The sequence below is a fragment of the Triticum aestivum genome, chromosome 6A, assembly GCF_018294505.1.
Source record: "Triticum aestivum cultivar Chinese Spring chromosome 6A, IWGSC CS RefSeq v2.1, whole genome shotgun sequence".
In the NCBI taxonomy this organism is placed as follows: Eukaryota; Viridiplantae; Streptophyta; class Magnoliopsida; order Poales; family Poaceae; genus Triticum; species Triticum aestivum.
Genome location: NC_057809.1, coordinates 301,817,764 through 301,832,031, shown reverse-complemented (window position 1 = coordinate 301,832,031; position 14,268 = coordinate 301,817,764). Strand labels below are relative to the sequence as shown.

General features: G+C 42.6%; 1 long non-coding RNA gene across 1 annotated transcript; it reads right to left on the bottom strand.

Annotated features, from left to right (window-relative positions):
• Positions 1–11,397: 11,397 nt before the first annotated feature.
• Positions 11,398–12,678, bottom strand: LOC123130613 (uncharacterized). The gene is made up of 3 exons (XR_006463923.1): positions 12,433–12,678; positions 12,129–12,342; positions 11,398–11,655 (listed from the first exon to the last, which is right to left on the bottom strand). It is a non-coding gene; the product is annotated as an uncharacterized lncRNA (long non-coding RNA).
• Positions 12,679–14,268: the final 1,590 nt, after the last annotated feature.

Below are 14,268 nucleotides of genomic sequence, written 5' to 3'. Positions count from 1 at the left end.
AATCTGAACGTATAACATGAGAGACTTGGACTCTATCTTCTCTTGGACCAAAAGTGACGTGAGAGGACTTTCTGAACAGAACCTAAACTTCTCCTTTTCCCTTATCTTCATATGTGGATTGTACAAATGTCCCATACACCTGCAATTAGACAAAACACAAAAGTGTGTGAAGTATTTTTGTTTTGGATAACATCAATAGATCATTGAATAGTTCGCACTAGAAATCACCTGAAAAATATGCATGTATGCAATATTTTTGGTCATATCCAAGGTAGTCATGTCCTCATCATCCTCCCCTTCTTGAAAACAAAGCCGTCCTAGCGTTGCTTAATCTGAAATGTGGCTAACAAAAGAGACAAGGTGTACATGTTGTATATGTATATGTCATCCATTTTTTACTTCCCTTGATTTTTGCACATATGACACATGTATACATGAGTAACTTTCATAGTTCATAAAATCTAAAGCCAAAAAATTATCACAAGAAGTAGAAGGCATGAAAATATCGCAACTCAGTTTGCACATATAAGTGAAGCTCTTATTCATTTCAAAAGATTGACAATGTTCATCATTAAACCATCCCATCATTGGTGAATAAACCTTACTTGCATCAAATTTACATGCTACAACATGCTTAAATAAGCAAACATACAATAAGTCATTGGACATAGAATCATCACCAAGATTAGAGGTCATATCAAAATTATTAAACATTGGTTCTTTTGCATCAGCAGTTAATTCAATGGGTGCACTCAAAATTGTTGGTATTTCAGTTATTTGATCACATGATGCATTCATGACAGTAACAAGATTCTCTAAAATAGGTGGTGTGCTCAAATCAACCAGTAACTCAACACATGATGCATTCAAGTTAACTAGGCATGCATCATTCTCATGTGAAGTTATATCATCAATACCTGCATTGTTACGTTGTCGCAAAGACGTAGCTGATGTAGGTACGGACGTTGACAATGTACAATACTCTTGAGATGATGTCGTGCTCACAATCCAAGGTGGGGCTGCTCTATTAGGTGCAATGATGGAGGAACCAACCTGCGGTGGTGAGTATGAACTAGAATAGTAGTTGTTGTAGTCACCCAATGCATCCTCCTGTATCTGTCTCTCAAAGGTACAAGCGCGAACATACGTACCGGTAATACAACGAGGAATATACCGAAACCTTGCACGGATATCATGGTTCAAACCACCAAAAAATCTATTCATTGTATCATCCTCAGATACTTCCATGTCACAATGATGCATAAAAGATTTGAACTCTTGGTAGTAAGGATGAACAATGTTGTTCGCTTGTTTAAATTGTTCAAATTTGCGAAGCAATTCATGATGATAGTAAGGAGGGAAAAATTGTTGTCTCATTACATATTTCAAATCTTTCCAAGTTGTGGGTTGGTTATCAATGTTTTTCTTACAATGCACACTCCACCAAACAGAAGCAAAACCAGTAAATGCTCTAGTGGCAGCTCGCACTCGCTCAAGTTCAGAAAAGTCATGGTGACTAAAAACTTGTTCTACTTTAAGCTCCCAAACTATATAAGTAACAGGATTAAATCTACCCTCAAATGACGGTAAAAAGATAACCTAACCATGTGCTTGTGTGTGTTGTCCCAACTCTCGTGATGGTGGAGATGTGCCCGTCGTCCAAAAACTTCTATCTCTGGAACCTGTCATGATTAGTAGAAACAAGAACAAAAATTCGAGAATAATGTTCCTATGAACTACTAGGATGTGGTTGTAAAGTGCTCACAGTAAAGCAAATATCAATATCTTACAAGTTCTTACCACGCGGCAGGTGGTGACAGGCAACCAGCGGTGTCAAATAACTCCAAAGATTGTGTAAAGCGATTGCCAAGGAACGTACGTACACACGGTGTAGAAATATGTGGAACTGGGTTGGCTATATATGGTAGCAAAAGATTAGCAATAATCAATTCAGAGATGCAATACTGAATAAATGCTCAACGACGGTACTATGCTGGTTCTAGGCTAGACCGGACTAGAGTCGCGAGCCTAGAACACTAATGAGGTCACGCCATAGCACAACTAGCATCAATAAAGGATATGAAGTAGCTCTGGACAACAAAATATAAGTGAAGATCACAATAGCCGTAAAGATAATGATGTGAAACAACAGCCAACCAAGATATATCAACAACTTTCTCTCCAACTTTCCTCTGGAAAAATTTGTGCCAATTTTTCGATAATTTTTTCAAGAATGGTATTGACTCAAGCTTTCAAACACAAAAAGAGTAACTCAATTCCGAGTTGATATGAGGAGTCAAAAAATTATAAAACTCGACTGAAAAACTAGAATAAGCTTTGTTCGTGAACTTCGGAGGGCAAAAAGACCTATTTAGAAGTCGGTTCTGAGGTGCCAAATATTGAACTTGCTTCTGTAGCTATTTAGACGCGGCTCATCGCTAGCTTTCATTTGAGTACTCAAGGAGCCAAAATGGACTTCGTATGACGAAGTTATGCTTGTTTTACTGAACAGTGCACAAAACAGATTCCAATCCGAATTCAACTACGAGATTGAGTCTAGATAGATCCGAATTTTGTTTTTTTCTCTTTTTTTCCTCACACTCTTTTTCTTTTTCTTTCTCTCTTTTTTTCTCTGACTTTTTTTGTCTTGTTTTTTTGAGTTTGGAACTATTTTTCTTCTGCGGGTAGCACGAAAGTTCGGGAGTCCTACTCTGTCACGATCTTTCGATGAGATGATAACCATTGATTTGGTGGAGACGACTTTGACAATCCGACTACAAACGTGCACGACGTTGCGCCTTATTAATCGCTATACCAATCTCCCGAGGTTACTGACGATGCTGGAAGCACGATCAGCCTGACCACGAAGGTCTATTCCTGCACGCAATCGAAGAACAAGCAAGAATATGATAATGCAATCTGAATATTGCGAATATAGATGAAGTATTGATAAAGGTGGGGATCCGAAAGCGGTCTTGGTCTCATCGTTGGACACAAACGAAGTACACAAAGTTGCAATGGCTAACTTTTAACTAAACAAATCCCAAGGAAAAAGCTACTAGATGGATCTATTTATATAGGAGTAAGGGGTGGCGGCCAAGGAGGTGGAAGGACGTCCCAAGGCATCCTAAAACTAACCCTAGGTCGTACAAGGCTCATGGGCCCAAGTGGAGGTGGTACAACACCTTTGAACTTATTGTTTGACTCGGATTCTGCTGCAGTGTCAGATTGTTTCATCGATATCTCAATGCTCTAGACGAATTTGAAGGTGATTCTAATTGGGTTGGAAAAGCACGAAATCTACTTTCCAACAGAAAAAGAATCACCCAATTCGGACTCTGTATGAAAAAGTTGTTCACGTTTTGAGTCAGGTATGTCTGTGCAGTCCGAATCTGAATCTAGAACGTGAGAGACTTGAACTCTATCTTCTCTTGGCCCAAAAATGATGTGAGAGGACTTTTTGAACAGAACCTAAACTTCTCCTTTTCCCTTATCTTCATATGTGGATTGTACAAATGTGCCATACACCTGCAATTAGACAAAACACAAAAGTGTGTGAAGTATTTTTGTTCTGGATAACATAAATTGGTTATTGAATAGTTTGCACTAGAAATCACCTGACAAACATGCATGTATGCAATATTTTTGGTCGTATCCAAGGTAGTCATGTCCTCATCAGGTACATCCAAGAACAATGCAGAGCTAAACTTCTTCAGTACCATTGGTGTTATCCAACCTTATGGTAAGAGTAAATATAGATCTGATGTGTAGAAAATGGAGGTCAAAGGAAAATAAGATGTAGAGTGATGGTACATGAACAACTAGCTGTCAATATAAGTACACTGATAAAGGACAGCAGGTACTTACAAGAACAACGCAGAGCTAAACTTTTTCATTAGCATTGGGTATATTCTACATTAATGTAACCATTAATACAGATCTGATAATTTGGAGCGAACAATTGATAAGCAAGCTATCATGCATAGTGCTGTCACATAATAAACCAGGTATGAATGCAAGTACAGTGATACAAGACAACATGTACTAACAAGAGCAAAGTAGTGGGCAACATATATGCGATATCCTGTCGTCCTTTTCAAATCAGAATTCTTCTTCGAGCAGATTTCCTGTAAAATAGACCCGTAAGGCACATGCGAAAAAGTAGAAGTTCAAATTGTCATGTGATATCATAGACAATACCTCATCCTAGGAATGAGACCAGTGCATACCAAGGTTTTTCCATTCAATGTCTTCTAAATTTAGCACGGGAGACTTCACCGGAAATTCGTTTATAGACTTGCCATCAAAGTGTGATTTCCTCATGTAACACCAATACTGCTGCAATACTTCCTTGAAAAGGGCAAGCAAGCTTTGCTTGTCATGACTATCTAGATTGACCCTCTCCTACTTACAACAATGTAATGTAAATCATTTATGTGTTCAATCAGCAAAAAACAGGCAAATAATCACCATGAATAATAGCACTTACACGTAAGTGGGACAGGAAGATGTGAAAATGGTGTTTGTCTTCATTATAATCTGCCCATGATGGGAATATATGCATGTAGTCCCTAACAATATTGAAAGCATTTTCTTTTAAACTAGGAATAACTAGAATGGGGTTCGAATATGTAGGAATTGGTCGTCTCTGTAGTTGGGATAGGTCTTCGGCCGGTGGACTCGCTGTACTTTTTGCTGGAGCGGGATTTTTCTGTGGTACGGCTGGTGCTATGGCAACTGAAATCGACATACCTTTTGCTGGAGTGCAGGTCCTATGTGGTGGGGCTAGTGGTGTGGCCAGTGAAGTATGGGTATAGTCTGCTGGAGTCGGTCCTACATTTTGTGTCACTGGTTATAGAGCCAATATACACTGGTACAGCGAGGTGCTATACACACGGTTTTTAACCCCTTTCCACGATGGCATTTGGAACCGTCGCCAAGTGAGTGTGGGCGATAGGGGGGTCCTTCCCACACGACCCAGACACCGTCAGGGATATGGATCCATGATCCAGAGGTCTTGCAAAATGTAACCGTGTGCGATGCAGCACACACTAAATTCTTTCGCACGTGTGGAATCGGTGATTAAACATCTCTAATGACGCAGTGAAACCAAACGGTTCGTAATGAACCGTTTGGGAAACATTATATAAGGCACACAGGCCAACATATGAACTGTGTGCGATATGTGCCCCATCGCACACGAGTTTCCTGCGGAACCCGTCTGCTATGCAAGACTGCATCACACATGTTTCCCAACAATTACCATGTGCGATAATGTTTTATCACAAATGGTTCAGGAGCCCCTTCGCATACATAGAAGTGTTGCAGAGCGTTTGTGATTTGTTGTGTATCACCGATGGTTGTGGCAAGAGTGACATGTGCTTTTCGTTTGGGACCCCACACATTTCCTGAAAAATTTACGACTGGGATTTTATTTTACATTGGGGACAGTTTACTCCGAGCTCTCGTGTGTGATAATGTGATATCACAAATGGTTCTGGAGACCCTACACACACGTAGTAGCGCTGCAAATCATTTGCGATCTGCTGTGTATCACCGACGGTTCCGCTACGATTGACGTATGCTTTTCGATGTGGATCGCACACACTCATTTAGTTGAACCGTGTGCGGAGCAATTGCCAGGTTAGAACAAAAATATCCCATTTTGAATCTTCATGCAAAAAGCAAATTCGCCACAATATTCAATTTAACAAATAGTGTCCATAGGAAGAACATTCACCAGATTTTGCAACAATTGCAATTGAACATATGGTAGCTAAATTCCAATGATTTGTCGACACATATATACATTACATAATTAATCATAGTGTACAAAATACAAAGACCTCATCAGATGGAAAACAATGGATCCATGCGTATATGTTTAGCGGCTAACTCTTACTCAATGTTTGAGGAGAACACATGCTCAATCATCATTATCACAAGTGGGATTGGTGTAGTGATTCAGGAAGAAGTCGTTGATAAATCTCCGAACCATTAGCAATTCACCAGCGAGGAGCGGTTCAGGGGTCCTCAGTTCTAAGATGAGATGCAGTATTTTTAAGATCAAAATGTGCCATATGAGTGGAGTAGAAGATATTAATTAAGATAGACTTACTAGTACTAATTCGCGAGGATATTTACAACTATCAGCAGATTTACAGATGGAGATCATGTGTCTGCAAACATAGTATTCACAAAGGTTGGTCCCTGCTTGTTGCTGAGGACACTGAAATTTTTTGTACAGAATTAGTCATGTATTTTTCCTGTTAGGAACAACCTAACCTGTCGTGGAAATGTCACGGCAGATGTCCTAGTGTGAGGACTTAGTCGTGGAGCCATCGCGTTGAGGTTAGCTTAAAGGGGTTAAACAGGACAAAGGACATGGGAGTTTATACTGGTTCGGCCCCTTATGATGAAGGTAAAAGCCTAGTCCAGTTTGTAGTTGGTATTGCTAAGGTTTCGATGAACGGGGAGCGAATACGCTTGATCCGGCTCTCGATCTCTTGTTTCTTGTCCCTAAACCGTCGCCGGGTCATCCCTTTATATACACAGGTTGACGCCCGACAGTTTACAGAGTCCCGGCCGGCTCATAAACATGTTCGGCTCGGTTTCTACCTTTTCTTATCTTACGACACAAGTTATACATCTTATGGTGGTTTACATCTACGGGCCATAATCCGCCTTTAGGCCTTGGGCCTTCTTGTTAACTCTCCTTCGTAAAGCGTTGTACTCCTTGTCCTCGTGGGCTTTGATAGGAACAACTTACTATGATTATAATCCGGCCCCTCATGGGCAGTTTATACTCAATAGTTATATCCCCAACATTAGGCCCCAAATTGATTTGAACTCGTTCATGTCAATCTTTAGTACTTAAGAAAATTCCTTCTTCAACATCTTCACAAAAACCTTGTAACTCGCCGTGACATCATCTTCAATATCATGAAAGTCCACCGTGACGTCATCTGCCATTAACTTCCTATAGGACCCAAATCTTTTAATGTATCTGCTTTAATGAATCTCCAAAAATCAAGGTGTCTGCATATCTACAGATCCGTTTTTCGACCTCCTCGACTCTTGCGCCTGCCGCTTATCCATTCACCTCATAAATAGGGCCGGGGGTCATTTTCATTTTTTCCCTCGTGCCTCTTCTTCTCATCATCTTCCTCGTGTCGCCCCATTACTTCGAACTCCGCCGCCGCCATCAGACATTGCCTCTGCTTCGACCTTGGCCGCTGCATCACCTTGAACGCACCAGAGAATTGCGACACCTCTCCACTGTTTCCTCAACATCAGTAAGCTTACCTTTCTTCCCCCGTAGATTTGTCTTTAGGGTTTGAACGTTCATCGGTGTTCATCGGCATTCATCACTGTGCAATGATTTTTGATTCAAACCTCAGTATTCAACCTGTATGGCGATGGCCATAGTCCTTCTTTTTTCATCAATGCATCTTGTTTAAGCAGAAACTCCAATCTGAACCTTTATCAACTGCTTTGGTATCCATATTTAGGTCTGAATATACTTTCATTTTCTGACCCCTGGTAGATCCAAAATTGTTGTGCCAACTTGTGAAACTTTTTTCCATCACTTAGTTATTTCAGATCTGTACCTTCAATATCAATGTAGGCGGTTTAACTTTAGAAAATGATAACCCGCCAGGTACCATTAGTCCCCTCTTAAACCGCCAATGGCTTATCTTTGTACTTCTGACAACACCAATATCCGGTTTAACAATTTTGCATGCTTTAAAACTTTCCATCTCTTAACCTGCAATGTTTTATGCTTGTCAACCATGAATCTTAAACCGACACAAACCTTCCTTCAGGTTGTCAAAGAAATGGCCAAGTCTTTTTATGCTTGTAACTGGGTTCCGTCCCGGATTACGGAAGAAGATCTGAACGGATGTGTTGCAACTGGTGCTTTACCCAAACAGAGTGAAATCCATTGGAGAGCCCCCGGTCCAGAAAATCCTCCTACGCCCAAGGATGGTGAAGTAGTTGTGTTTGTTGATCATCTGAGCTGCGGTTTTAAACCTCCCGAATCAATTTTTTTTCCTGATGTGCTTGCTAGCTTCCAACTCCACCCTCAAGATATTGGACCTAACTATGTGTCCAATATTTGTAATTTTCAAGTGTTTTGCGAGGCTTATCTGCAAGAAGAGCCGACCGTTGAACTGTTCATAGACTTCTTCTATTTAAACCATCATACTGAATTTACAGATGGGCCCAATACTGAACTTGGCGGGGTTTCAATTCAGAAAAGGAAAGATGTCAGCTTCCCTCATGCCAAGCATCATAGTCACGCCAAAGACTGGAATCAGACTTGGTTCTATTGCAAAGATACGTCTCCAGATGATGAGAATCCTCTACCGGGTTATCGTGCTCACCGGCTTACCAATACACATCCATTTCCCCAAAGGCTAACTGCGAAAGAACGGGCCAAATATTCACCACAACTTTCAAAGCTCAGAGCCTTTGTGGCTAATGGTTTAACATGCATTGATTTCGTTCGCTGCTGGATATCTTGGGGCATTTTACCTTTAAGCCGTCACCCCGGTTTAATGTGTGAGTACACAGGGGATTTGAAAGACCCTCAATGGCACACTGACATTCAGCTAACTGACGCTGAAATCACTGAAGCTGTCAGGAAAATACTGGATGAACCGGTGGCGGTCTGCAGTAAAACAAGGCTTAGTCCTTTCTGCGTTTCCAATAAACCGCCAGCAGTAAGAATCACATAACTCTTGTTTTAGTCCATCCTTTTTTTATATTTCCTTATAATTTTTGTCAATCTTTGATAAGGTGATGATCCGTTCTAGAAGAAAAAACCGCAGGATAAACCGTCCAAGACGCCTCGCCCCAAGACCAAGGTCGTCAAAAGGTCTGCCAAGAAGAAAACCGTCGAGTCCATCGAGCTGAACATTGATGATGATCCCGATAACCCGGAATCAGAGGTAGAACTTGATTCTCTTGGTTCCTTTTTCATACACCTCATTGACAATGAGCATTATCAGGATGACGCTGAGGCTAGCCGGGCTGATGATGTAGAGGTAATTATTCTTTCCTACGGTTCAGACCCTCTGCCAACACAAAAGACCCATCAAGCAAACCGGAAAGTAAGATTTTCAAACTCTCATGTTTATCTGGATCCAAATTTTCTTTTTAAGAAATAGCAACACGAAGCTCGCCGCACAACCCGGCATAGTGGCCAGGTGGTTACTTCGTCCGGTTTACCGAACATGCCGGTTCATAAACGTCGCCTAGAGGTTTCACCTATTCCTGACCCATCTTATCCCAAGGCAGGTTATTTCTGACAACCTCTTAATCCATCTGATTCAAACTATCAGGGAACATCTCATTCATCTTTTGGCGAGTCAACAGGGACACAACTTCCACCCCTTAAAACTGTTCCTAGGTAAGCATATTAAACTAACCCTTTATACATTGCGCCTGCTTAATATAATAACCTTTATTTCCATTTATTTCAGAGCCAAAGCCATACCCAGCAAAAAGGCCAAGTTGAATAAATCGGCTGATGATGACATGGCAGCTGACCCGGAAAAGACTCCAGAACCGTCTGAACCAAATACTGATGTTGTCCTTGATGATCCACCATCACAAGATCATGACACCTTTGTTGAGCAAGTGGAAATTGATCTGATGGCTCATGCCGATAATCCGCCAAGCCCAACCAAAGCTGTTGATGATAAAATGGATGATGTTGTCATTACTGGCGTCAGCTATACGGCCCCCGGCAACCCCACTGCTCTGTCAAAACATAGCGCCAAAGAAGAATTTTCCGCTATAGACAAGGGCAAGTGGAAGGTGGATCTGGAAAGTTATGCCCATCTCAGTGCCCAAGATATCCACTCTGGGTTTTTAAACCGGTTGTACACCAGCCGTGATTATGAAGCCGGGTTATTGAACATGATGAAGGAGCGATATGAGGTAAACACTGTTGATTTCTGTATAACTACTCTTCCCTTATAACCGGTTTAGTGCTACTAACTCCAGTAGTCCCCAAGGGCCGGTTTATAGTACTGATATGAACCGGGACTTTGTAGAAAATAGTTCAACTTTCCCTGTGTATCCCCTAAGGGACGGTTTATATTTTCAAGATGAACCGGGTCTTTTTACTATAAAACTCAACATTCATGTACAAATCTGTGTAAACCGATGAACCACAAGCTGATTGATGGCAGCAAAATCCATAGTCTTTAACTTGAGCAAATATGCATTAGTCCCCAAGTGCCAAGTATATGACTTGTCGTGTCCTCGGGACTTTGTAATAATTTTGGAGAAGAAGAAATATCCATTAGCCCCCAAGTGCCAAGTTGTAACGACCAAACCTCGAAGGATTTGAGTCTCTGTGCTTACCGTGCTAGTCCCTGGATCGAACTCGCTAGCACACATAGTATAGATAAATACCAGAATAGCAAGTGCATCATTTATTACATCGTATGATCTAGAATATATAAAATAAAACAATCTGCATAGCACTTGGCTAGCTTTATTCAATCAAACAGCGGAAAGTAGCAGAAAATAACGATGAGTCCCATCATAGCCCACTGGCGATGCTGAGTGCAGACTCGCGACCCTAACGGTACCTTACTCTTCGTCTGAATGTCCTGCAACATGAGACGTTGCAGCCATATAGGTCAATACTTGGAATGTATTGGCAAGTTACACAGGAGTAATAATAAAGCAGACCTACATGTATATGCATAGTACAACAAAGGAAGGCTTGGGGGTTTATTTTGCAGAAAGCTGATTTTGTCCTCATAACTACCTAATAGTCAAATTTTTATATAGTTCTTTTATTACTACAATTAAATGCACAAGGTTGAGTTGGCAAAATCAACTCCAACCTACCCTTTTATTAAGTTTCCCAACAAATTTATTAATTGTCACATCTGTCAAGATCATCCAACAACTGTAATGGCATAGTGGCTCAAAGTTACCCATAACCCGGGGCACGGCTAATCATGATTAGTTTTAATACTCTGCAGAGTTTTGTACGCTTTACCCACTGGACCCAATCCGAAGATTGAGACGAAGTCTTTCAGAAGAGGTTCCCTTAACCACCTGATGGCCACATCCCACCTACATATGCTACATCTATCGACACAGTCTGGGCAAGGGTTCCAACAACTGATCAACTAAGCCAGAGCCCATATAGCCAGTGGCCGCACATGGAAGCTACTAGTCACTAAGTCTGTCTGATCTTTTTGAGCCTGGGCGGCATTCCACTTAGGGTGCACTCTCATGAGCGCATGGCCTTAGAAAAGGTGCAAGACCCCATGATGCCTTCCCTCAACACCAAGCAATACCACTTCCGCCCAGAGGTGAGTTAAATCCTGAGTTACTACTCAATTTGTTAAATATATATAATCCTCACATAAACTCAATGAATACACGAACCACCCCCGTCTACAAAGCATAGCAACCTACCACTACCACGATTTGCAAAGACGGGAAGATAGCTCATCAGCATAGCCAAAATATATAATACTCTTATACATGCATATATTCATAGTGTGATATAACTACATGCATAGAAAACAATAGGTAAAGGATGATCAACATGTAACTTGCCTTGGTTCTGGTTCAGAAAGTCACACTCCTGACAATAGCTCGCGTCGCACTCCGGACAATCTACACGTTTCACACAATTCAACAATCAATCACCGGAACACGAATAGAACCAAAACAAAACCAACAGCAACAAAACCATTTTTAAAACTCAACAACAGAATATTAACATCACCTAAATTGCACTACGGTCACAACGCAAAAAGAATCACTCGATTCCGATAAACGGTTTGAGAGTTATGGCCTCTGGAAGGTTTAATTCAAATTCAAACGAATTCAAATTTGAACAGAGCAAGCATGTGCAAAGTTGGTACTGTGATATTGTGCTGATTTTTGTGAGTGCGTAGGAAAAAGAATCACCTAAATTGGATATACAGAATAGAAGTTATAGCTAATTGAAGTTAGAAGAAGAATCTGAAGAAAACAGCAACAGAAAACTCCTGAACGCTGTAGCGAACTCCTGTGCGTGTTCTGTAGCAAGGTGCCAAGTGGCGGCGTCCGATTGGTTGAAGCTTACTCTGTGCGCGCGTGCTCACCAGAGAACAGAGGACGGCGGCGGCGGTCTCGGGCGTTGGCGGCGGCGCTCCTCCGGCGACTCTCCGACGATGGGGAAGTGACGGGCGGATGCGACTGGGAGTGGCGGAGGCGGCGGTGGTGCTCAACGGCGGCGGGGCGTCCCCTGCGGGCGGCGGTGACGAAGTGAACCGCGGCTGCTCCGGCGGCGTCGGTTAGCTCGGGCGGCTCGCTCGGCTGCGTCTCCGGCGATAAAAAGATGTCAGAAAGCTCGTCGTGGAGGGGGGGAATCGAACGGAGCTGGCGTTGCGGCTGCGGTGTTCTTACGGTGAGGGAAACGACCGGGGAAACGGCGGCGGTCGGCGGAGCTCCTGACGAGATCCAATCGCCCCGACCAAGGCGTGCGACAACGGGGAAGATCGGGACAGGGGGTGTGGGGTTTCCCTAGGGTTTTTGTTCGCGTTTGGTGTCCCTGGAGCGCACGGAATCAACCAGGGCGCACGAGCTCGATCCGGCTCGGCGTCGGGTGCGCGGGCGGTGCGGCGGCGTCCGGCTCGGGAAGGAAGAACTGGGGCGGGGCCCGCTGGTCAGCGGCTGAGGCGAGGGAAAGAAAAAACAACAACAAGAAACAGAGGTAGCTGCGGGATGGGCCGGCCTACTGGTGCGCTGTGGGTGCCGTGCGCTGGTGGGGCTGCTGCCTAGCTGGGCTGCGGCTGTGCAGTGCTGGGCCGCGGGTGCGTGGGGTCCGCTGGTCAGCGACGAGAGGCGAGGGGTGATGCGGATCGGGCGCAGCGGGGCGGAGCACCGATTCGGTCGAAGTGGGCTGCGGGGTGTGCTGGGCCGCGGCGTTGGCTGGCTGGCTGGCTGGCTAGCTGGGCTGCTTGCTAGCTGGCTGGCCGGCTGGCTGTTATTTTTTTTAAACAAAAACTACAACAGCAGAACAAAAATAAAAAAACATACACAACATAAAATCTAAATAAAAATACCTAGACACACAGTAAAATCTATACTGCTAATATAAACTACAGGAACGCTAGTTCCTCACCTAATGCAATTTTAGAAATTCATTTTGATGCAAAAGGCCACACAAACAGTAAAATAACACACAATTAAAATATTTTGAAGATCACAAAAATTACCAGAACATATTAGATGAACTGGAAAATAATATTCTGCACATTATGAACATTTTTTAAAATAGGGGAGAAGTCATGTTATCTCCACTCCAAATAAATTGCCTTTTGTTGCACAATGATTCGAATATTGCAGAAAGACAAATAATGCAATAAAAATATGATATGCATATGAATGATCTATTAACATCCTAATTTAGGAAAATTGGGATGTTACACAAGTGTATGACTTGTCATGTGCTTGGGACTTCAAATGTATACTGCCAACTCACAAATTGCATACCTCTTGCAGGCTGAGCTTAGCAAAAAGGAAACCCAAGTCACCGACCTTCAAGAGAATATCAAAACTCAACAAGCCGAGACTTCCAAGGCCAAAGAAGAACTGACCAACACTTTAGCAGCTATGGAAAAGCTGAAGGAGAACTTTAAAAGTGAGCGGGCAGGCTGGGAGACAGAGAAAACCACTCTACTGAAGAGGGCTGAGGACGCTAAAGCAGCCCTTAATCCGGTCGTTGAGGAATTAACTGGCTTGAAGTGGCAAATAAATGCCATGACTACTGCTGTCTTTGGTGAGTAATCGTCTTCATAAATCGTAAAATATGTACTATCAAATAGACTGCCGGTTTACCAATATTTTTGTCAACGCAGGGAGTCGTGTTGCTCATCTTGGCTCGGACATGTGTCAAAGCCTGAAAGCTGCCTATACATTTATAGAACAACTATATACCGGCGTACAACGGGTCATCTGCACAGCCTCTCATAATAAACCACCCCCAACCTTGATCAAGGATACATTGGTAAGGCTAGTTGTAATGCTTGCTAGGATTGAGGAGCTGAAGAGATCAGCTGCCAGGGCGGGTGCTCTTACCGCATTGACTCGAGCCAAAGCTTGGATCTTTGATCTTGACCCGTGAAAGTGCAACTATCCCTGGGTGGTTTTGGTAATTCCTAACAACATATAGCTCATTGAGCTAATGCTATTCCAAAATGAATATTTCAGGAAAGCTCAATGGTTGGCATGGCATGGATT